Here is a 23,619-nt window from a genome sequence, read left to right on the forward strand (position 1 = left end):
GTAGGACTTGTAAAAGAAGAACTTGGATATTTGGATTAGGAGATTTCCAGGCAAAGTATGAAAGGTGCAGCCAGATTTCTCTTTGCTGCTTACAGTAAAATGAGAGAAGAAAGAGATACATTGAGAAATGCACTGTTAAGGAAAAAGAAACCAAGAGTTGATCATTTGGAAGATTCTTACGCTATCCAAATAGCATGCTATGAAGAAAGGGCTAAGGTGTAGCTGGACAGCTGTTTGCAATAGACATTAGGTGTGTGATTTAGGGATCCAGTCAACCATCTCAGTAACAGCCTGCAATAAAGATGGGGTTATCCAGGAAGGACCCATGGAGCACCTTCATGTCTAACAATGTGAGACTCCTTGACATTCATGAAAGACTTACAAAGTTTTTGAGACTTTTATACCAGCAGAAACACTGCCAGCCTGGACTGAAAGGGACAGAGACAAGACAAAATGAAGGAGGAATGACTTTTGAGGGCAGAGCCATGGATGCAGAGGTCAGAGAGAAAGGAGTTCCTGCCTCAGAGGGCCCAGAGGACATAGCAACAAGCCACAAAGGATTACTCTTAGGCTTTGAAACCTGAGGGAATTTGCACTGCTGGGTTGTGAACTTGCTATAAACAAGTAAGTCCTTCATTTCTTCCAATTTTTTAGTTTAGGAATGGGAATGCCTGGCCTATGCCTGTTCCATCAGTGTATTTTGGAAGCAGGGAACTTGTTTTCTAGTTTTACAAATCTGTGGATGGAGAATAATTTTGCCCTGGGATGGACCATACCCAGAGTTTCACCCATACTTGGTTTAGATTATATAGATAATGATATTTGGAACTTTACTAGTGGATGTTTAGGGGAGATTTTGAATTTAGAGTTAATCCTGGAATGGGTTAAGACTTTTGAGGATATTGGGATGGGGTGAATGTATTTTGTGCATGGGATGGGTGTGAATTTTGGGGAAGCAGAGGGCAAACTTTACTGGGTTGAATAGTGTCCCTCCCAAATTCATATCCACCTGGAACCTCAGAATGGGACCTTATTTGGAAATCAGATCTTTGCAAACGTAATTAAGATGTATATTAAGATGAAGTCATATCAGATTAGGGTGGGCCCTAAATGTAATCACTGCATTTAGTGATTACATTAAAGGAAGAGGAGAGGGCACACAGGGAGAAACTCATGTGAGGATTGCTGGCAACCACTAGAAGCTAGAATAGGCAAGGAAGAATTCTGCCATAAAGTGTTTCAGACAGAGCATGGCCCTGCTAACATCTTGATTTTGAACTTTTCATTGCCATAAATGTGAGAGAATAAATTTCTGTTGTTATAAACCACCAGGTTTATGGCACTTTGTTACAGCAGCCTTGGGAAGCTAATAACACAGTTAGTTGTAGGAAACACTTGTCAAACATAGGGACCCGTAGGATTGAAAACTCATCAAAAGCTCACAAGAGAACAACAGTCTAGGCAAGTGGATTAAATGAACAAGTATTAAGGGAATTAAAGAGGTTTCTAAGTGACTTCTACTCATGTGTGATGTTGTAGGAGTTTGGAAATAACACAACTGCACAACTGATTTAATGAGGAAGCTTTGGTTTGGCATTTAACCTGCTACCTAATGGGAACTGATTACATGTCTAATTATTTTTTCATCATTTGTATTCCTTTAAGTTTTCTTGATAAATAAGGATGATTTCTTTTCAATGGCTAGGGTACTTTTAGCTATTTTATGTTCATGGCAGAAATTCTAGCATGTTTTGTTATTGCTAAAGCTTATACTATAGAAATACATTCTCATGATATTTTGTAAAAACTTTTATATTTATTTATTTTCACAAAATGTTGCTATAAACTTGAAAAATAGAGGTGAGCAGAAGGGAAATATATAGCAACAAGGGTTAAGATACACGAACATACATTAACATTTGTGTCACAGCATGATGCTTCAGGAAGAAGAGGTGGAGATACAGTTGAAGAAGAGATGGAGACTAGTGTGCAGGCCATTTATTAGGCAGTGGTCTTGGGATCAGCACTTGTGGAAGGGAGGGAAAGAAAGCAGGATTGGGTAGAGGGAGAAGTTGAAGTGTAATCAATTAATCAACCTGATGACAAGCTCTGGATCTGGGATGGCCCTTCAAAATTGTCCCAAGTTGAAGCAAGAACAGGCACCTCTCAATCATTGTATGTGAGTTACTCTTGGAAGGAGGTATCATCTTGGACCTCCATTTTCTTTTGCCACAGCAATCCCCAAAGAGGACTGAGAGCTGAGGACTCTCTTCCTGCAGCACTTTAGCAGCTGGGGGAACAAATTTTCCATGCCTGGAGAAGAAATCTGGGTGGCATATTACAGCATCTATCACATAGATACAGAAAACTGAGTCAATCATAGCCCTCAGTTGATGGCACTTTATCACCATTGTTTCTGCAATATCCCCTTTCTTTTCTTTTTTTCCCATTCAATTGACTCCCAGACCCATTCTTCTTCCCTGACATGTTGGGTATATACCCTTGGATATGTGTGTATCTTTGAAAAATATATAATACCGTTTTGTGTATTTATGTGTTTAAATTTATATCAGTGTTATTGTGCTATAGTTTTTGTCCCCATTTTCTTTTAAAATTACATCAATGATATTGTACTACTGCTATCTATAATTCTACTCATTGCTTTTTTCGATCAACACTATGTTCTTGAGGTTTATCCGTCTCATTGTACATTCATCTAGTGCGTTGCTTCCAGATGCTTCATTTTTATTTACCTATCTTTTTGTTTTGTTTTGTTTTTGTTTTTTTCCTAGGCTCGGGGGTGTTTTTATATTTACCTATCTTTTTAAGTGATGAATACCAAAGTTAACCCCAACTACCATAACCAATGTTTTTACATGTTCCCTCTAGGTGAAAAGCTTTTAAAAACTGGTATTTCTGGTTTAAAGTGTATTCATGTATTAAGCTAACTGCTATAACTCCTGAAATATCAGTGGCTTAACGTAATAACAATTTCCCACTCACATAAAGTCCAACTGTCAGCAGGGGCTGGGGCACGCTCCATGCGGTCATTCAGGAACCTAGGCTGGTAGAAGCTCGGCCATCTTTTGCTGTGGTTTTAAGTGTCACTATCCAGCCAACTATGAGGAGAGAAAGTGAAGGAATGATTGGTGGATTTTTACAAGCCAAGTCTGAAAGTGGTGTATAATCATCACTCTTTCCACCTTCCATAGGGTGAAAGTCATATAATTGCACCTCACCAAAAGGGAGGCTGGGAAATATGGTCTAGCTGAGCGTCTAGGAGAGAAAAAATAGGTTTGCAGAATGTCTGACCAATTTCTGCCATAGTTCACTCTTCTGGTAAATAGATCTGTTTTACTCTCTTCTTCCCACACATAAGATACACCTTATCTTAAGAGTGACTGCTCAAAGTATCATTCAGTCAGTGCATCCAATTCAAGTTCTAGGATTTCCCAATGATAAACAGTTCTTTCAATCATAGAAGTGGCTTCTTGTGGTCAAGCCACCCATGAACTAAAGAGAGAAATTATTTGCACCTATTCTCATTCCTACTCCCACATACCTAATACATTCATTAGGGACAGGGCTAGATGGCTACAATTAAGAATTCTTAACTTGAAAAGAAAAATAATGGGAGACACATAGTAATCGCTGGTTCATTACAATGATAAAATCTTCTGAGGCATGCATTGTGAATTCCTCTTACCTGGGGTGTAGGCTAATTCGTGATTAGAGCTGGGTTCTACTCCCTTTGAAGCATTCCCTTATCCACTGTTTTTCATGGTTCTTGGGTTTTTCCTGCCGCATGTTCTTCTTTGTCTGTTTTTCACGGCCATACCTGAAGAGGTTGTTGAGGAATATGTCCTTGGAGACTGCACAGCTTTCTCAGCCTGCTTTCAGCTATGCAAATTTCAGAACCTGATTTTTTTGTTCTGTTTTGTTTTTTGAGACAGTTTCTGTCTGTCGCCCAGGCTGGAGTGCAGTGGTGTGATCTCGGCTCACTGCAACCTCCGCCTCCAGGGCTCAACCGGATTTTGTGCCTCAGCCTCCCAAGTAGCTGGGATTACAGGCATGTGCCACCACGGCCAGCTAATTTTTGTATTTTTAGTAGAGATGGGGTTTCGCCACGTTGGCCAGGCTGGTCTCAAACTCCTGGCCTCAAGTGATCCGCCCGCCTCGGCCTCCCAAAGTGCTGGGATTACAGACATAAGACACCATGCCTGGCCTGTGTTTTTTGTTGTTGTTGTTGTTTGTTTTTTTTGTTACAGGGTCTCACTGTGTTGACCAGGTTGGTCTTGAACTCTTGGCCTCAAGCAATTCTTCTAACTCAGCCTCCCAAAGTGTTAGGACTACAAGAAGTTTATTTTAAGACTAGAATAGTCAAAAAAATTTTTTTTTAGTCCAGATTCTGTTGTTGACTCCGTTTTTTAGTTTTTGTTTTTGGCAAAATAATTCCTTCAAAAACTTAATAGAGTTCTGATCAGTTTACTTCTAGTCAATTCCATGTCTGTAACTACACCTAAATTATTTATTAAATGTAATTCTAAAACCTGATTAATTTTTGCTTTTTTGCCACCATGCCTTTCTCAATGGCAGCTTCTGATCATTGCATTATATTTGATCATATGCTTATATAGTTTCCTTATCCATTACTTTATAAAAGGATATGTAAGTTTTCTCCAACTCTTAGTTACCACAAACAACTGCAATGAATATCTTGTGTATGTCTCGTTGCATATCTCTACAACTGTTCTTTGGGGTAAAAACTCATTAGAGGAAGTGCTACATCATAACATTTATACACATCTAATGTTATTAAATACTGCCATACTGTTCTCCAAAATGGCAGCACCATTCCATCCAACCATAAACAGTTTTCTAGTATCCCCACCTGCACTTAGTATTATTTAATAACATAGTAAGTGTAAGATGGTCTCTTATTGTCTTAAATCACTGTGTGGATATGTCAGTCCTCCCCTGACTAATCAATAAAAGCAATTCTAATTAAAGTTTTAGAATTTTTGAGGAAATCAAACTTTTTCTCATATTTATATAGAATAATTAAGGAGTAAAAATTAGGAAAGTCAATTTTATAAAAAAGGGCAGAGAAAGGAGCCTAATCTACAAGACATGAAAGTATATTATGGAGTTACAATAATAGAAACTTATGTTTTTGTCAGAGGAACAGGAAACTAGACGATTGGAACATAATTTACTTCTTCATTTTTTTGAGACAGGGTCTCACTCTGTTGCTAAGGCTTGAGTGCAGTGATGCGAACTTGGCTCGCATCAACCTCCTTGGCTTCAACCTCCTAGGCTCAAGTGGTCTTCCACTTCAGCCTCACAAGTAGCTGGGACTACAGGCACGTGCCACCATGCCTGTCTAATTTTTTGTGGAGATGAGGTCTCACTATGTTGCCCAGGCTGGTCTCGAACTGCTTAGCTCAAGCTATCCTCCTGCCTAGTTCTCCCAAAGTGATGGGATTACAGGCGTGAGCCACTGAGCCCAACCCTGGAACAGAATTTAAAACTCAAATAAACCCATGGGTGTATGAAAATTTTGTAAATAATAATAATAATGTGGAAGGTAATATTATTTGTTTACAATCTTCCTTCCTGGCCCCTGCCATAGTTTCATTATGGGCAAGCTTCCTGGACCTAAATGTTTGTCTCTCTCTCCCCACTCTCTCTATACAAAAGTAAACTCAAATGGATCAAAGACTGTATGGCAGGTACACCTGGCAGCAATAACTTAAGCATACCTTAAGAATGACCCTATGGTTTAAGAATGTATGTTCAGACCTCTGAGCTAAGGAACCTGGGAACAGCCAACCCACAGATTCATTCCTTATCTGTGAGGAACATCTGAACCCTCCGGGATATCCTGTGGAACTCAGGTATCATAGGGGATCAAGATACTTTGTTTTGGGTTAAATGAAGGTTGCCAGGTGGAGATTGCTAGGGGAAGGGTGCTATGTGAAAATACTATATAAACTGCATGCTTTTTATAAGCAGTTGTGGTTCTCCTGCCCAGTCCATTGCCACCGGACTGCCCTGTATATAAGGCTTCTCAATAAGCTCTGTGTCTTGTTCACTGGCTCTGGGCCTCTTCTTCAGCCTCTGTTGACTGAAGTCAATAAGGGTCTGGCATGACAAAGACCTAAATGTGAGACCAAAACTATAAAACTAGCTAGATAAGAGGAAAAAGTTCTAGTGTTCTATAGTACTGTAGGATGACTATAGTTAACAATAATGTATTACATAGTTTCAAATATCTAGAAGGATCTTGAATGTTCCCAGCACAAAGAAATGATAAATGTTTGAAATGATGGATATACTAATTACCCTGATCGGATCACTATACTTTGTATGTATCAAAACATCACTGTAGGCTGAAGTGGACGAATTGCTTGAGCCCAGGAATTCAAGACCAGCCTGGGCAACATGGTGAAACCCCGTCTCTATTAAAACTGCAAAAATTAGCCAGGTGTGGTGGCACGTGCATGTAGTCCCAACTACTCCAGAGGCTGAGGTAGGAGGATGGCTTGAGCCTGGGAGGCAGAGGTTGCAGTGGGCCAAGATGATGCCACTGCACTCTAGCCTGGGGGATAGAGCCAGACCTTGTGTTGAAAACAAACAAACAAACAATCGCTATGTACCCCATAAATATGTATAATGATTATGTATCAATTAAAATACATAAAAGATAGAGCTTATGAAAGGAAATTGAATTGAGAACTGGGGATTTGAGATAAAGGAAAAAGCTAATAATTACATTAAAACATTTAAAAAGTGGGGTTTAACATGGATAAATGATGGTAGCTTGCTAAGAAATTAATATTATCAACTCAATTCTGTACCTCTGAGGTTAAAAAAAGACTCTGCTAGTAATTCACTGAGCTATACCACTTTTGGAAAGAATTCCACTTTTATTTTATAGTTTGATTAAGTTGTTCATACCAACATAAAATAAATTTAACATTTTTGCTTCAATCTTGAATAAAATTTGTTTTCAATGTATTTTATTAATTGTACTTTTTTATTTTGCATATTTATTTTTCTCATTAATTTCTTGATAAAATAGTCCAATGACATTATTTTGTTAATTTAAATTCATGTTTTCCCATAGGGCACACTAATTACTATACAGTTTGGATTTAAAGTCCATGATATACCTGATGAAAAACACGAGAAACTCTCTTATTTAGCAGTCTAACTTCCTGAACATAATCAATAGCTTCATTGAAACGGAAGATCTAAACTTTGTGGTTAGGATTTCTACTTTTAGCCAGGCAGAGTAACTTACAGCAGAAAAATGCACCCTTTAAGAAAAAGTATAAAAATTGGATTTAAAAAAACCCAAAAGCTCTTTTTGGGTATTGGGAAGCTGCTAAGGCAATGCAGAACTTGAGAAGTCAAGATTCTGGAGAGATGAGAACCGTGGAGAGCTGAAAGGACATTCTGCAGCAATATTTTCCCATGGGGAGTTTCACAATTCTGGGCTCAAGGAATGTCACTGAAAACCCAGTAAAGGGCCTGGGGAAAGGGCTTTTGCTGGAAGGCAGAGTAGCCATCAGAGCATTTGTCAATCCTGTGGGTGTGAAGAAATACATATTGTAGACTGGAGGGACAGAAAGCTGGGCCCAGCAATTGACCATTTTTTTTTTTTTTGAGACAGGGTTTCCCTGTTGTCCTGCGTGGAGTGCATTGATGCAATCACAGCTCACTGCAGCCTCAATCTCCAGACTCAAGTGATCCTCCCAATTCAGTCTCCTAAGTAGCTGGGACTACAGGCACATGTCACCATGCCTGAATAATTGTTTTATTATCATTATTATTTTTTTGTAGAGACGGGGTCTTCTTACGTTGCCCAGGCTGGTCTCAAACTCCTGAGTTCAAGAAATCGTCACACTTTGTGCTGGGATTACAGGATTGAGCCACCATGCCCAGCAGGGTGGTTTTGTTTTGTTTGTTTTTGTTTTTTTCCATTTTGCTGAATTCTGAAGCTATAAAATTCAGGAACCTAAGAAGCCAGGCAAAGAATGGAGTTCCTGGCAGTTGCACACGGCTGAGGAGTCCAGGATTAGAGTTCAGAACATGACATGGAGGCTGGAACCTGGAGAAGTCCCAGGCTTTTAGTTGGAACTTAAGCAGCTATGCTCTAGGGTGGCAGTAATACAAAGGTAGAAAGAGGCTGTGTGCAGTGGCTCACACCTGTAATTCCAACAATTTGGGAGGCTGAGGTGCTTGAGGCCAGGAGTTTGAGACCAGTCTGGGCAATGAAGTGAGACCCTGTCTCTAAAAAATATGCATAAAAAAATTTAGCTGGACATGGTGGCATGCACCTGTAGTCCTAGCCGCTTGGGAACCTGAGGTGGGAGAATTGCTTGAGCCCAGGTGTCTGAGCCTTCAGTGAGCTAGGATTGTGCCACTGCACTCCAGCCTGGGCAACAGAGTGTTTCTAAAATAAATAAATAAATAAAAGAAGAGGTGGAAAAAGCCTTAGTAAAACTGCAGCCTAACTTTGAGTTAGCTCAGTTCCTGATTGAATTGAAGTGGCCGGTTCTAACTCTACCTACCTATCAGAGGAAAGGATGAGCCCTCTCTGGAGATTCCTTCATCATCCAGAACTTCTGTAATTTTTCAAGATAGTATCTGACTGTCAATCAAAAAGTATTAGGCATACCAAGAAATAGGACAAAATGACAGAGAAAGAGAGAGGCAGAGAGCAAGAGAGAGGGGGAGAGAAATAAGACAGGTGACCCAGAATTATAGCTGTCAACAAATATTTTAATACAACTATAATAAATGTATTCAAGAAAATAGAGAAAAATATGGAGAAAATAGATTAAGAAAAAAAAAAGAATTTCACCAGAGACAAATGGGACATAATGAACAGGTCTGACATATATGTAACTGGAGTCCCAGCAGACTAGGAAAAACGGGGAAAGCAAATGTTCTAAGATGGAAAAAGAAAGTGGAAAAAAAATGAAGAGTAATGAAAGAGCTAAATATATGGGTATATATGAATGGATTTTGACTGTATAAAGCAACAACAGTAATGCTGTTTAGAAGTTAAAACATACAGAATTTCACCAAGTCTGGTGGCTTATGCTTATAATCCCAGCACTTTGGGAGGATGAGGTGAGATGATCTCTCAAGGCCAGTTCAAAACCAGCCTGGGCAACATAGTGAGACCCATCTCTACAAAAATTAATTGGGCATGGTGGTGTGTGCCTGTAGTTCTAGCTACTCAGGAGGCTGAGATGGAAGGATCACTTGAGCCCAGGAGTTTGAGGCTGCAGTGATTCATAATCATGCTACTGCACTCCAGCAGCCTGGGCAACAGAGCAAGACACTGTCTCAAAAAAAGGAAAACAAAAGGAAAAATTTAAAAAATGTAAAATATATAAAATTGAATATACAATAACAACAAAACAAAAGACAAGATATGGTAAATGGAGTTAAAGTGTTCTAAAGTACTAGCATTGTCAGGGAAGTGGTAAAAAAAAATTTTAGGCTGTGTTATGGTTAAATTGTGTCCTCCTCAAAAGGTATGTTGAAGTCCTAACCCCAGTACTTCAGAATGTGACCTTATTTGGAAACAGGGTCATTTCCAATGTAATTAAAGTAGAGATGAGGGCATACTGGAGTAGAATGACACCACAGAGTAGAAAACAGCCATGTGAGGCCAAGAGATACAGAGAGAATACCATGGGAAGATGGAGGCAGAGATTAGATTGGAGTGATGCACCAAAAGTCAAGTGTATTAGTCAGGGTTCTCTAGCGGGACAGAACTAATAGGATAGATGTATATATAAAAAGGAGTATATTAAGGAGTATTAACTCACATGATCACAAGGTCCCACAGTAGGCCATCTGCAAGCTGAGGAGAAAGGAAGCCTGTCTGAGTTTCCAAAGCTCAAGAACCTGGAGCCTGATGTTTGAGGGCAGGAAGCATTCAGCACAGGAGAAAGATGTAGGCTGGGAGGCTAAGCCAGTCTAATCTCTCCACATTCTTCTGCCTGCTTTTTATTCTGGCCACACTGGCAGCTGATTAGATTGTGCCTGCCCAGATTAAGGGTGGGTCTGCCTTTCCCAGTCCACTGATTCAAATGTTAATCTCCTTTGGCAACACCCACACGGACACACCAGGAGCAGTATTTTGCATCCTTTAATCCAATCAAGTTGACACTCATTATTAACCATCACACCAAGGAATGCCAAAGATTACTGGCTGTCATCAGAAGCTAGGAGACAAGCATGGAACAGGCTGTTTCTCAGAGCCCTCAGAAGGAACTAAACGTGCTCACATCTTGATTTTGGACTTCTAGTCTCCAGAACTATAATATTTTTGTTGTTATAAGCCACTTAGTTTGAGGTAATTTGTTATGACAGCCCTAGAAAACTAATATAGACTGTAATAAATTGCAATATTTAGGTTAATCACCAAAAGAACAACTAAAAAAGTGTAAGTAATAGATGGAAAAATAGAATAATATTGCATTATTTAATTAAATCCAAAGGAAAGTAAGAAATGAGAGAAAAAAACTCAGTTGGGTGAGATAACAAGTAATAAAATGGTAGACATATTAGTAATGATATTATATATTTCTTATTATATTGTATTAAATGTACATGTACTGAACATTCCAATTAAAAGACTGTCAGAAATTGGATAGAAAACAAAACTCTGCTATAGCTGCTTGTAAGAAACATAGCTTGATATAAGAACGTAGACAGTTTAAAGTAAATGGATTAAAAAGTATATCATGCAAATTCTAGTCAAAAGAAAATGAATGTAGCTGTATCAATATAAATAAGAACATTTTAAGACAGGAAATATTACTAGAAATAGAGAAACATTTAATGATTTGGAACAGGTGTGCTATAGATTGGATGTTTCTGTTCCCCCCTCAAATTCCTCTATCGAAGCCCTAATCCCCATTGTGATGGTATATGGAAGTGGGGCCTTTGGGAGGTAGTTCATGAGGTTGGAAAGTGGAGTCTCATGATGGGATTAGTGCACTTATAATAAGAGACACGAGAGAGATGATCTCTGTCTCTGCCATGTGAGGATAAAAAAAAAGCAGCCATATGCAAATAAGAAAGAAGGCCTTCACAGACAATGAATGTGCTGGTACCTTGATCTTGGATCTCCTAGCATCCAAAGCTGTGAGAAATAAATGTTGAATGTTTAAGACATTCAGTCTAGGGTATTTTGTTATAGCTGCCCAAACTGAGTAAGACAGGGTGAATCCTTTAGAAAGATATAACAGTTTATACCTATATACACGCAGTAAATGGTTTTAAAGTATATGAAGCAAAAATCTTACAGAACCAGGAGAAATAGGAAAATCCACAGTCATTGTGGGATGCTTTCACGTAGCTCTCTCAAAAGCTGGTAGAACAGGCAGGCAAAACATTAGCAAGTATATAGAAGATCTGAACAATATGATTAACAAAATTTAATCTAACACAGATACAGAACATTACAGCCAACAACAGCAGAATATGCATTCAATTCAAGTGTATGTGGAACATTTATTAAAATTGACCATATGCTGAGCCATAAAGTATACATAAAGTTTTCAAAGGTTTAAAACCATACAGATTGTGTTCTCTGAAACAGTGAAATCCAGCTAGATATAAATGACAGTTAACTGGAAAACCCTCAACTGTTATTAAATTAAGCAGTATAATTCTAAATACATTAGAGCTCAAATAAGAACTTGGAAACTAGATAGTATTTTGAATTGAATAATAATGAAAATATAACATTAAAACCCATAGCTTCTACTAAAGCTGTGCTTATAGAGAATTCTACAGCTTTAAAATGCATACTATTAGAAAATAAGCAAGGTTGGCCGGGCGCGGTGGCTCACGCCTGTAATCCCACCTCTTTGGGAGCCCGAGGCGGTCGGATCATGAGGTCAGGAGATCGTGACCATCCTGGCTAACATGGTGAAACCCCGTCTCCACTAAAAAATACAAAAAAATTAGCAGGGCTTGGTGGCGGGTGCCTGTAGTCCCAGCTACTTGGGAGGCTGAGGCAGGAGAATGGCGTGAACCTGGGAGGCAGAGCTTGCAGTGAGCCGACATCATGCCACTGCACTCCAGCCTGGGTGACAGAATGAGACTCTGTCTCAAAAAAAAAAAAGAAAATAGGAAGGTTGAAATGAAGACTCTACATATTTATCTAAAAAAAAAAAAAACTAGAAAAAACCCAGCAAAATAAATCTACCAAAGTAGAAGGAAGTAAATAATACGTGTAAGAAAATAAATTGATTAAACAGAAAACAAGTGCACAATAGAGAGAACCAACACCACCAAAAGTGGGATCTTGGAAAATAATAATAAATTTGACAGGCCTCTAGCAAATAAATCAAAGGGAAAGAGAGAAAGAGGGAGATAGCATGAGCAAATGAGAGCAAGCAAGCACACAATTCCAACATCAGAAATGAAAAATGGACATTTCTACAGATTTTGTAGGCATGAGAAATATAAAAAGGTGATATTAAACACAACCTGCCAATGTTTTATAGACTCAAAGCTACTAAATAAATTGCTTCTGTAATTTAAAACCTTCCCATAAAGAAGTATTCAGGCCCAGTTAACCTTATGGGTGAATTCTTTCAAATATTTAAGGAAGAGGTAACACTAATCTTACACAACTTCCTCAGAGAATATAAAAAGGTAAAATACTCCTAACTAATTTTAAGAGGCTAGCATTACCTTAGGACCAAAGTTTGAAAATGACATTTAAGAAATGAAAATTATAGGCCAATCTCTTTCAAAACCAGAAATGGAAGAATTCTAAACAAAATGTTAGCAAATTGAATTTATCAATATATAAAAAGACAATAATCATGACCAAATTGGCTTTTGTTGAGGTTGGTTTGACATTTGAAAATTAATCAGTGTAACTCATCACATTAATAGAAAAAATGGGAAAATCATATGACCTACTTATTGGATACAGAAAAAGCATTTGATAATGCAAAGAATAGTTGTGATAAAAACTCTTAGCAAACTAGGAATGGAAAGAATTTCTTTTATCTGATAAGGAGTATTTACAGAAAAACCTAAAGAAGATATAATATTGAAGAGTAAAGTATTTAAAGACATCCCTTTGAGATGGGCAATGAGACGAGGTTCTCTTCTATCACCATTTCTACTCAACATTTTATTGGAGGTCCTATCCAGTCCAAAAAGGCAAGAAAAGGAAGAAGGAAGCTCACATTAGCTCAGATGACATGAGTATGTATGTAGAAAATCAAAAGAGTTCATGAGCTATTAAAATTAATAACTGACTTTAAGCAAGGCTGCAAGATACATGATTAAAATAAAAATAGTAATTTGTATTTTATATACCAGAAACAAACATTTGCAAGTGAAAATTAAAAAGATAAAATGTACAATTGCATCAAAACCATCAAATAACTAGGAATAAATATAATAAAACATGGGCAAGATCACACCAAAAAATTACAAATTATTATTGAGAGAAATTAAAGATGACGAAATTAGTAGAGGGATACATCATGTTCATGAATTGGAAGACCCAATATTGTAAAGATGTTTGTATCAGTCGGGTTTCAATCAGAGAGGCAGAACCACTAAGATAAGATAAATAAATACACTTACGCATCTCATAACAAAGTTTTGGTCAATGACAGACTGCATATACGATGTTATAATGTTATAATGGAGCTGAAAACTTTATGCTGCCTAGTGATGCTGTAGCAGTGGTAATAGCGTAGAGCAAGCATATGCTCTTTAAATATGTTTAGATACACAAATATCATTGTGTTACCATTTACCTGCAGTATTCAGTACAGTAACATACTGTACAGCTTTGTCATCTAGGAGCAATAGGCTATACCATATAACCTAGCTGTGGAGTAGGCTGTACCATCTAGGTTTGTGTAAGTACACTCTAGGATATTTATACAATGATGAAATTGCTTAATGATACATTTCTTAGAATGTATCGTCATCATTAAGCAACTCATGACTGTACACGCATACATGCACATGTGGACACACACTATACATATATACATACATAAATATAAACACATGCATATGTATGTATGATTCGTTATAGGAATTTAACCTTGCACAATATAGGAGCTGGTAAAACCGCCTCTATAAGGCTGTTGTCTCTGTGTCCAATGCTGGACCTTGAAATCTGTATGACAGACAGTTGAGAAGGAAAGAAGGATATTAGGGGGTAGAACAGAGGCAGAACCTGGATCAGCTTAAGTCTCATTGCCTCTAGCCTTGGTGATGTGGGTGTCCAGCGGTAGAAATTAGTGCCACTTGCTAAGGAGCTGGAGGGGTTGAAAGAGGATTCAGGGTAATTTGGAGCAATTACAACCTGACTGTTGTTTCCACACCAACAAAGGTGAGCCAAGAGATTAGCTACAATGTACATGAGCTATAACAATGCCTGTTCTGACATATGAACATAAAAATTATAGCTGCTACTTTACTTCTGCTCTCCAAATCTCTTGCAAGAAAGGCCTCATATGGTCCACCCTAACCAAAAACCATCAGGGAAAAGAATTCTGGGAGATATAGTATTGCCTAGCTAAATCAATCCATCACAAAACCACCCAGACGTCAATTTTTTCCAAATGAATTTATTGGTTAATTCAATTTTAGTAACAGTCCCAGTAGTTGTTTTTGTTCCTTCTGTGGAAATTTACAAATTTATCCTGAAATTCATCTAGACATGCAAAGAACCAAGAACAGTCAAGACGATTCTGAAGAAGGCTGGGGACTTAGACTACCAGATATTGTGACTTGTTATATTGCTAAAATAACAAAGCTCATGGGCCTGAAGATAGACAAATAGACCAATGCAACAGAATAGAAAATCTAAAAACAAACCCACAATATATGCAGTTATCTGATTAATGACAAAGATGAAACTGTAGTATAGTAATGAAATGAAAGTCTTCAATAAGTGGTGCTGGAACAATTTGATATCCATACGAAAATGAATTTTTACCCTGCTCTCACTCAAAAGCAATTGCAGATATATTAGATATAGATATAAAAGGTTAAATAATAAAACTCTGCAGGAGTATAGAGGCGATGTCTGAGAAGCAGGATCTAACACAGGAGCAGACAGAGAAGCTGCTGCAGTTTCAGGATCTAACTGGCATAGAATCTATGGATCAGTGTCGCCATACCTTGGAACAGCATAACTGGAACATAGAGGTTGCTGAACAGAACAGCTTGAATGAACAAGATGGTGTATGGAGTGTTTTCAACCCGCCTCCGTCTCCACCCCTGCAGGTTAATACAGCTGACCACAAGATCTACAGCTATGTTGTCTCAACACCAAAACCAAGGGGTCTGCTTGGATGGGGTTATTACTTGATAATGCTTCCATTCCAGTCTACCTATTACACGATACTTGATATATTTAGGTTTGCCCTTTGTTTTATATGGCTTGACCTTCGCAGCCAGATCACTGACCCTGTTGGGGACATTGTTTCATTTGTGCTAGCGTTTGAATAGAAATACGGGAGGGCACACCTTGTCTTCTAGCCCAGAACACGCAGCCAGGCACTTAATGATGCCAAGCTGGAGCTTCACTCTTTGGTTTATCTTCTTGGAGATGATCAACAGGTCTCTGATAAGTTTTGTTGCAACACACTCTGTGAACCCAAAGTTATTTCACTAAAATTCTTTCTCTAGGATGCTCTTCTGGGCATGCTCTACAAACAAACCTGAGGGATACAGGGTCTTGTGGGCTTTATGAGAGAACACCTATCCATTCCTGGCCATGGTGATGCTGAAGGATCAGCGGATGGCTGTGGTGGGATGGCTAGAAGGCCTCCTTCAACCGGATGACCTCATTAACCAACTGACATCTATCATGGATACAAACCAGACTTACCTGGTGTGAGATGCCTGGAAAGGGAAGAAAGAAAACAGACCCAGGTGTTGAGAAAAAAGCAGGATGAGGCCTAACTGGCTTCTCCCAGGGATGACCAGGAGAAAAAACGAAGAAATGGGAGGAGTGGGAGCTTAAGCAGCAGAAGGAGGAGGAGGTGCAAGAGCAAAAGCTGGCAGAGAAGAGATGGTAGCGGAATTTACAGGAGGAAAATGAAAGGAAATTGGAATGCCTGCCCCCTGAAATTTCCCTGATGACCCTGAAAATGTCAAGATTATCTTCAAATTACACAGTGATTCTCAAGTAGAGAGATGATTCCACTTTTCACATGGATTATTTCATAGAAATAATCCATGACTTCTTATTCTGCTTGAAAAAAAGCCCTGAAAAGCTTCTGATTGAAGCCAGTTTTTCCAGGCAAGTGCTGCCCAATTCCCCTATGCTGCCGGAGGTTGGACTCAGCCATACAGGAGTTCTGTTTGTTTAGGATCTAATCGACAAATGACATTTTTTCTTCCTCTCCCCTCCTACTCCCATCCCTAAACGAAACAGAAAAACACACAAACAAAACAGAAACAAAAACCAAGAGAGAGAAATTCATATTATTATTATGAAATATATTTTTTTAAAAGACTGCTGCATCCAAAGGAAGGATCAGAAGCCATGTTGCCTGCAAGACATCACAACTTGTTTGTGTGTACCCAAGGTTAGCAATGAACGTACCCACTCAGCAAGCTCACCTTTTCTCGATGGCCTCTGCACATGCACCGTCCGGTAAACAGACTCTTCCCCTTCAACTCATCCATTGTCCCAAATGGGGAAGGGGACATTCCCACTAGTTCTCATTGATTCTTGGTTTTATGGAAAATAGAGTGAAAAACTTCCACCAACCAGCTACTTGCAGCATCTTCTGAGGACTTGCTTCTCCCACCTCTGGAGAGGAGAGGGAAGAGAAATTACACAGCAGAGATGTTCCTTGAACTGCCCACAATTTATGAATAATTTTGTTTCGGTTTTGCAATGACCAAGGGGGCTGGAAAAAAAAGTTCCAAGAAGAAGGCATAGATGACTATATTCATGAAATTGGAATAGGCAGTGATATTCTAAAATTATTTCCATAGATTTAGGGGATATAAGTGCAGTTTTATAACATGGATATATTGTGTAATGGTGAACTTTAGGCTTTTAGTGTACCCATGACCTGAATAGTGAACATTGTACCCAGTAGGTAATTTTTCAACCTTTACCCCCTCTGCCACTCTCTCACCTTTAAAAAAATGTATTTATTCATTTATTTTGAGACAGAGTCTTACTCTGTCGCCCACCCTGGAGTGCAGTGGCATGATCCTGGCTCATTACAACCTCTGCCTCCTGGGGTCAAGTGATTCTCTGCCTCAGCCTCCCAAGAAGCTGGGATTACAGGCACCTGCCAGCATGCCCAGCTAATTTTTGTATTTTTAGTAGAGGTGGGGTTTCACCACGTTGGCCAGGCTGGTCTCAAACTCCTAGCCTCAAGCAATCTGACCCCCTTGGCCTCCCAAAGTGCTGGGATTATAGGCGTGAGCCACTGCACCTGGCCTCTCTCACCCTTTGGAGTCTCCGATATCTATTATTGCCCTCTGATGTCCATGTATACCTACTGTTTAACTCCCACTTAGATGTGAGAACATGCTATATTTGACTTTCTGTTTCTGAGTTATTTTATTTAGAATAATGGCCTCCAGCTCCATCCATGTTGATGCAAAATACATGATTTCATTATTTTTATGGTTGCATAGTATTCCATGGTATATATATGTCACATTTCCTTTATCCAATCATCTATTGATGAACACTTAGACTTATTTCATGACTTTGTTATTGTGAATGGTGCTACAGTAAACATGAGTGCAGGCATCTTTTTGATATAATGATTCTTTTCATTTGGGTAGACATCTAGTAGTGGTATTGCTGGTTTGAATGGTAGTTCTATTTTCAGTTATTTGAGAAATCTCCATACTGTTTTCCATAGAGATTGTACCAATTTACATTCTTGCCAACAATGTATATGCATTCCCTTTTCGCCACATTCTCACTGACATCTGTTTTTTGACTTTGTAATAATAACTATTCTGACTGATATAAGATGGCATCTCATTGTAGTTTTAATCTGCATTTCAATGATGACTAGTGATGTTGAGCCTTTTTACCTGTTTGTGGGCTGCTTGTATGTCTTCTTTTGAAAAATATCTGTTCATGTCTTTTGCCCATTTTTAATGGGGTTATCTATTTTTTTCTTGTTGAGTTTGAATTCCTTGTAGATTCTAGATATTAGCCCTTTGTCAGATGCATAGTTTACAAACATTTTTTTCCCATTCTGTAGGTTGCCTGTTTACTCTGTTAATTATTTCTTTTGCTGTGTGGAAGCTTTTAGTTCAATTAAGTCTCATTTGTCTATATCTGTTTTTGTTTGTTTTTGATGACAGTCAGAAATTCTTTGCCTAGGCCAACATTTAGAAGACTTTTTCTGAGGTGTTCTTCTAGGATTTTTATAGTTTCAGGTCTTATATTTAAGTCTTTAATCTATCTTGAGTTAATTTTTACATATGGTGAGAGATATGAGTCCAGTTTCATTCTTCTACGTATGGTTATTCAATGTTCCCAGAATCATTTATTGAAAAGTGTGTCTTTTTCCCAGTGTATGTTTTTGTTGACTTTGTCTATTATAGATGTAGTTTATTCCTGGTCTCTGTTCTTTTCCATTGGTCTATGTGTCTATTTTATACCAGTATCATGGTGTTTTGATTACTATAGCCTCGTAATATAATTTCAAGTCAGGTAAGGTGATGCTTTATTCTAGCTTTGTTCTCTTTGCTTAGGATTTCTTTGGCTATTCAGGCTCTTTTTGCATTCCATTGGAATTTTAGGATTTTTTCCCCCTAATTCCATGACAAATGACATTGGTAATTTGATAGGAATTGCACTTAATATGTAGATTGTTTTGGACAGTATGATCATTTTAACAAAATTGATTTTTCCAATTTACAAGCATGGGATGTTTTTCCATTTGTTTGTGTCACCTACAATTTCTTTCATCAGTGTTTTGTAGTTCTTCTCATAAAGATCTTTTACCTCCTTGGTTAAATGTATTTCTAGGTATTTTATTTTATTTTTCTAGCTATTGTAAATGGGATTCAGTTCTTGATTTGGTTCTCAGCTTGATTTTATTGGTGGATAGACATGCTGCTGATTTTTGTATCTTGATTTTGTATCCTGAAATTTGACTGAAGTCGTTAATCAAATCTAAAACTCTTTGGAGGAGTGTTAGGATTTTTCTAGAGATAAGTTCATATCATCAGTGAACAGAGATGCTTTGACTTCCTCTTTCTAATTTGGATGACTTTTATTTCTTTCCATAGGTAGGATCCCAGTACCATGTTGAATAGGAGTGGTAAAAGTGGGCATCCTCGTCTTGTTCCAGTTCTTAGGGAGAATGCTTTAGCTTTTCCGTATTCAGTGTGATGTTGGCTGTGGGTTTGTCATATATGGCTTTTATTATTTTGACATATGTTCCTTTAATGCCTAGTTTGTTGAAGGTTTTTATCATGAAGAAATAATGAATTTTATCAAATGCTTTTTCTGCATCTGTTGAGATGATCGTGTGATTTTTGTTTTTAATTCTGTTAGTGTGGTGTATCCCATTTATTGATTTGTGTATGTTGAACCATCCTTGCATCCTGGGAATAAAACCCATCATGATGTTCTTTTTGATGTGCTGTTGGTTTGCTAGTATTTTGTTGAGGATTTTGCATCTATGTTTATCAGGGATATTGGCCTATAGTTTTCTTTTTCTGTTGTGTCCTTGCCTGGCTTTGTTATCAGGGTGATACTGGCTTTGTAGAATGAGTAAGGGAGGATTCACTCCTCAGCATTTAGAACAGTTTCAGTAGGATTGGTACTAGTTCTTTGTACATTTGGGAAAATTTGGCTGTGAATCCGTCTTGTCCTGGATTTTTGTTATTGTTGTCAGGAGATTTTTTAAAAATTACTGATTCAATTTAACTACTTGTCATTGGTCTGCTCAAGGTTTCTGTGTCTTCCTGGTTCAATCTTGAGAAGTTGTATGTTTACAGGAATTTGTCCATTTTCTCTAGGTTTTCTAGTTTATGCACATAGAGGTGCTAAGAGTAGTCTCTGATGGTCTTCTGTATTTCTGTAGTGTCCATTGTAATGTCTCCTTTATAATTTCTGATTGTGCTTATTTGAATCTTCTCTATTTTTTTATTGATTAACCTAGCAAAGAGTATATCAGCCTATTTACCTTTTCAAATAACCAACTTTTTGTTGATCCTTTGTTTTTTTTTTTTTTTTTTGGTCTCAATTTCTCTGATCTTTGTTATTTCTTTTCTTAGGCTAGATTTTGGTGTGGTTTGTTCTTGTTTTTCTAGTTCCTTGAGGTGCAACATTTGGTTGCTAATTTGAGATCTTCCTGTCTTTTTGATGTAGGCAAACTATAAACTTCCTTGTCAGTGCTGTCAGTGGGGTGTTGAAATTCCCCACTATTAATGTATTGCTGTCTCTTTTCTTATGTCTAGTAGTATTTGTTTTATGAATCTGGGTACTTTGGTGTTGGGTGCATATATATTTAGAATTGTTATATTTTCTTGTTGAATTCTTTTATCATTTTATAATGACCTTCTTTGTCTTTTTTTCCTGTTGTTGGTTTAAAGTCTGTTTTATCTGATGTAAGTATAGCCACTCCTGCTTTCTTTGTTTTCTGTTTGTGTGGAATGTCTTTTTCCACTCCTTTACTTTGAGTTTGTAAATGTCTTTACTCATTAGGTGGGTTTCTTGTAAGCAGTATTTGGTTGGATTTTATTTTTTATCCACTCTTCCAGTGTATGTCTTTTAAGTGGAGCATTTAGTCGATTTACATTCAAGGTTAATATTGATATATGAATTTTTTTCCCATTATGATGTTAATTGTTACCTAGTTGCTTTGTAGTCTCAATTGTGAAATTGCTTTGTAAGACCTGTGAGCTTTATACTTTTTGTGTGCTTTTATGATGGTGAGTATTGCCTTTTCATTTCCATGTTTAGAACTCCTTTGAACATTTTTTGTACAACTGGTCTAGTGTTGATGGATTTCCTTAGCATTGACTTGTCTGGGAAGTACTTTAGTTCTTCTTCATTTATAAAGCTTAGTTTAGCAGGATACAAAATTCTTGGCTGGCAGTTCCTTTTTTTGGAGATGGAGTCTTACTCTGTCACCCAGGCTGCAGTGCAGTGGTGTGATCTTGGCTCACTGCAGTCTCTGCCTCCTGGGCTCAAGCAAGTCTCCTGCCTTAGCCTCTCAAGTAGCTGGGATTACAGGTGCACACCACCATGCCTGGCTAATTGCCAGCAGTTCTTTTCTTTAAGAAAACTGAAAATAGGACCCTAATCTCTTCGGGCTTATAAGATTTCTGCTGAGAAGTTGCTAGTCTGATGAGATTTTCTTTTTTTTTGTTTTTTGAGATGGAGTCTTGCTCTGTAGCCCAGACTGCAGTGGTGTGATCTCGGCTCACTGCAACCTCCACCTCCTGAGTTCAAGCATTTCTCCTGCCTCAGCCTCCCTAGTAGCTAGGATTATAGGGCGCACCACCATGCCTGGCTAATTTTTGTATTTTTAGTAGAGACGGGGTTTCACCATGTTGGCCAGGCTGCTCTCGAACTCCTGACCTCAGGTGATCCACCTGCCTCCACCTGCGTCTGCCTGCCAAAATGTTGGGATTACAGGTGTGAGCCACCTCACCCAGCCGGGATTTTCTTTATAGGTGATTAGTTGCCTCTCTCTTGCTGCTTTTAGAATTTGTTTCTTCACACTGACTTTGGATAGTCTGATGACTATCTGGGCAAAGATTTTAAAAAGAGGACCTAAAGAATGTGCTAACCATAAAAGATAAAATTAATGAACTGAACTTTACTCATCAAAGATAATATTAAGACCATAACTGGTCAAGCCCCAGAGTAGGAGAAGATAATTACAATATATTTATATCTTACCACTGACTCACACAAATTAATAAAGAAAAGATAGAAAACATGTGTTTTTTTTTGGAAACAGGGTCTTGCCCTATGGCCCAGGCTGGAGGGAAGTGGTGCAATCATAGCTCACTTCAGCCTCAAAATCCTGAGCTCAAGCAATCCTCTCAGCTTGGTCTCCCAAAGTGTTGGGATTACAGGCATGAGCCACTGTACCTAGCCTGAAAATATTATACAAAATGAGGAAAAGGTTGGAACATTCTTAACCAATAAGCATATAAACAATTTCATTAGTTTTCATGGAAAAGCAATTTAAAACTATAATGAGATATCACTATATACCCACCAGAATGGCTGCTGTTTAAAGGACTGACAATACCAAGTGCTGAGGAGGAAATGGAATAGTGGAGTTCATATCCTGCTTGTGGGAGTGTGGATTGGTACAACTACTTCAGAAAATTGGCAGTATTTACTAAAGCTGAACATATGCAAATTTCATGACCCAGCAATTCCACTTCTAGGTATATGCTCATTCAAAGAAATGCATACACATGTTGATTCAGCGTGTATATAGAAACTTCATAACAACACTATTCATAATAGCTCCAAACTGGACACCACACAAATGATCATGAATAAGTAAGTTGTGATATACAGCAGTGAAAACAAAGTAGATGATTTTCATCAATACAATGAAAAGCCAAACAAGTGGGATGATTCATATAAACTTCAAAACAGGCGAAAGCCATCTGTGTGATATTAGATGTCAGAATAATGGTCACCACTTCGGGGAGGTGATTAGGAACAATCTGGGTGGCTGGTAGTGTTCTAGTTCTTGATCTAGGTGCTGGTTACTTGGATGTAACTAAACAAATAGCAAATAAAATTTAAAAAGGTAAAATATACAATTGCAGAAAAACGTTTATGTTAATTTCACTTTCTGAAAATCAGTCAAGCTATATGTTTACAATTTGTGCACTTTTCTTTAGTTTTGTTATACCTCAATAAAAAGTTTACTGAAAAACAACGACCCAACCAATCCTCTCCAAACTTGGTGCTGAATTTTTGTACTAATCAAATAACAAGGAATCAAATACTAAGGAAATAACAAAACATGTGAGTGGAAGAAACAATTTCCTTGGTACAGTAGAAATTGTAGCGTATAACAAATTCTATTCAATGTATCATATTTTAACTTTAAAATACCTTTATGCCCTAGAGAAAGGTGCAAAACAAATTCCAACTATGAGTAGTGATAGCCGATCTCTTTTCTTAAATATTGAAGAACACAATTTTTATAACTAACAAGTAACTTTTGATCTGACAATATACAATTACACTGAGATAATTTTTATATATGTCTTTCAGTCTCCAGGGCAAAATTCCTTACATCTTTTAGAAAATTTTCGGCCTGAAACAAATAAAATTTCTCTCTTATTATTTTCTAGAACACATTACATTTTTATCATATTGACTTTTTGCAATGTGGGGGTGAACAAATAAAGTAATACATGGACATTTTGTAGGAGTGGGCCATTAAATGGTTGCATATATGCTTGCCTCTGTAAAAGGTAAGCTTTAAAACTTGCAAATTGCTGCAAGTTGGCATAACTCTTACAGTTCTTGGTAAAGACAGCCATCTAGTGGAAATAGTTCTATTGACTTTTGAAGGCTGGCAAATAGAATGAATGTGAACCCTCAGT

General features: G+C 37.9%; 1 long non-coding RNA gene and 1 pseudogene across 1 annotated transcript; one reads left to right on the forward strand and one right to left on the reverse strand.

Annotated features, from left to right (window-relative positions):
• Positions 1 to 1,839: 1,839 nt before the first annotated feature.
• Positions 1,840 to 10,068, reverse strand: LOC115832332. Its single transcript, XR_004027771.1, has 3 exons — positions 9,852 to 10,068; positions 3,004 to 3,119; positions 1,840 to 2,347 (listed from the first exon to the last, which is right to left on the reverse strand). It is a non-coding gene; the product is annotated as an uncharacterized LOC115832332 (long non-coding RNA).
• A 5,037-nt stretch (positions 10,069 to 15,105) lies between these two features.
• On the forward strand, positions 15,106 to 16,789 carry LOC100587444 (annotated as a pseudogene).
• Positions 16,790 to 23,619: the final 6,830 nt, after the last annotated feature.

The sequence above is a fragment of the Nomascus leucogenys genome, chromosome 3, assembly GCF_006542625.1.
Source record: "Nomascus leucogenys isolate Asia chromosome 3, Asia_NLE_v1, whole genome shotgun sequence".
NCBI lineage: Eukaryota > Metazoa > Chordata > Mammalia > Primates > Hylobatidae > Nomascus > Nomascus leucogenys.